The sequence below is a fragment of the Sorex fumeus genome, unplaced genomic scaffold, assembly GCF_029834395.1.
Source record: "Sorex fumeus unplaced genomic scaffold, SorFum_2.1 ptg000032l, whole genome shotgun sequence".
NCBI classification, from domain to species: Eukaryota; Metazoa; Chordata; class Mammalia; order Eulipotyphla; family Soricidae; genus Sorex; species Sorex fumeus.
The window spans coordinates 1,543,409-1,545,770 of record NW_026606089.1 but is presented as its reverse complement, the minus strand read 5'-3'; the positions used below and the strand labels follow the sequence as shown (position 1 = coordinate 1,545,770).

The window sequence follows — 2,362 nt, the reverse complement described above, 5'->3', positions numbered from 1 at the left end:
CTGTACCTCAAAAGAAACAGTGACCAGAAACAAAGACTCCACCATGCGGGCAAGATACTCGCAGAAGCCTACCAGGTTCTCTGAGAGTGAGAACTGGACAATCAGAGTTGCTGTCTTCTAAATAAGACCCAGTATCTGGATGTTGGCTATTGATGGCATTACATGGATCCAGGGGTAGTTCGTGGTTGTAACACTTAATTACTAGAAGATGGGGGATTTGGAAGGAGGGGGCACAGTCTTGATCTGAGCAGCCATGGAGATCTCATGCCCTGGTCCCGCACATTTGGGTTCCTCTTCCAGTTCCTTCATGCATGAGGCTCCTTCAACCTTGGGAAGAGTGGTCTTAAGCTTACCTATGGCTGGTTTCAGAAGTCTTCAGCTGCCGGGGCTCTGCTCAGGGTGGTGAGGGAATCTCACCCCGCCATCTCCAAGGGGCCCCAGTGAGGAAAGCCAGGTGCGAGGTCAGGAGACTGTTGTTTTAGACATATTTGGAATTAATTTTAGATCGAAAAGTACACATCATTGAAAATACTTATGTGCTTAGTAATAAATTACTACAAACTCTTTCAATCACGTCAGAGACCCCACTCTGCTCAGAGAACTAGATTTTTAATTACAGATCCGTTTTGCCCATGTGTCACGAATGAGAATCACTATCCGTAGATATGAAACTCACTATACACAAAGATGCACACAGGTTACTATGAGTCATCTATATTGTTAATATGAGTTGGCCATTAAACATCACTGAGACCCTTTGTTCTGTCCTTTATAGGAGCCACATGAGCCTCACCTTCCATTCAAGTTGAACTTGTAATAAGGTGGAATGAAATCATCAATATGCTTCTCACCTCATCCTTCAGGAGAAAAATCCTACATACATTCAAGGTGGTCAAAGTGCAGACAACACCATCCAACTTTTCCTGGAGATGTACACGGGACTGAGGTGAGAACAGCAAAAGGCTCTAGTTTAATGGTCTTAATTAAGGTTTCAGGGAACGACATTAAACAAACTCATATCCCATCTTCCAAAAGAATTATTTTGTAAAACTGATGCCTAGGGTATGGTAAAAGATTAATATGGTAAAAACCATATTTTTCTTTCTGGGACATTAAATTTCTAAATCTATTTATTCATGCTGCTTTGAAATACATTCCTTGATTAGGTATCATTGTCTGCCATAGGAGTGAGGAAGGACAACACTTAAAGTAATAAGAAGAGAAAAATATGGAAAAATTAACTCCTACTAAGTTTAACACATATACTAAAATTGAAATGATAAAATGATGAGCATGGTCCTTGCACAGAGATGATATGCAAACTTGTAAAGCATTCCATATTTTTGTTGCAAGAAGAATGAACAGGTCTACTTTAAGCTAAGACAATTCCGGCAAGTACAAAAATTCTACATAAAGAGAGCACAAATCCCCATCACAACAATCTCTCTCAATGTCAATGGACTAAATGTGCCAATTCAGAGGCACAGAATGGGAAGATGAATTAGAAAACTGAAAGCAACATTCTGCTGCCTGCAAGAAACACGTCTGAACAATCAAAGCACACATGGGCTAAAAGTAAAAGTCTGGGAAACAAGTTTTCAAGAAAATATCACCTCCACAAAGCTGGAGTGGCCATACTAGTATCAGAACACATGGACTTCAGGCTAAAGGTTATCAGAGACAGTGAAGGTCATTTCTTAGTGGTCATGGGAAATGTACATCAGAAAGAACTCACCCTCCTTAATGTATATGATCCTAATGACAGACCAGCAAAACACTTAAAAACAACTCCTAATTGACTTATAGAAAAACATTGATAGCAACACAATACTAGAAGGAGATTTCAACACTTCATTGTCACTTCTCCATAGATCAAACAGACTGAAGCTCAGCAAGGAAATATTTTCTTTAAGGGAAGTAATGAACAACCATTGGCTTAGAGAAGATATAAAAGAGGAAATAAAAAGTTTGCAGAAACAAATGAGAATGAGGACACGAGCTACCATAACTTGTGGGACAAAGCAAGAGCAGTGTTATGAGGAACGATTATAGATCTGCCAGAATTCATCAGGAAGAAAGAAAGGGCCTACAAGAATAAATTATAGCTCAAGATTTTGCAAAATAACCAACAAAAGTAGTCCAAACTAGGCTGGAGGAAGGAAATAATAAAACTTGTACCAGACATCAAAGAACTAGAATCCCAAAATACAATCCAAAAGACCAATAAAAGCAAAAGCTGGTTCTTTGAGAAAATAAATAAGATCAATAAACCATGAGAAGCCTCTCAAAGAAACAAAGAGAAAGAATTCTAATAAATCGAATCAGAAATGCAAAGGGGGGTGTCCTAATAGAAAGTACAGAA

The 2,362-nt window shown here is 38.9% G+C and overlaps 1 pseudogene; it reads left to right on the top strand.

The window, feature by feature from the left end:
- The first annotated feature begins 1,251 nt into the window (after positions 1-1,251).
- On the top strand, positions 1,252-1,345 carry LOC130025857 (uncharacterized; annotated as a pseudogene).
- The last annotated feature ends 1,017 nt before the right edge of the window (positions 1,346-2,362 follow it).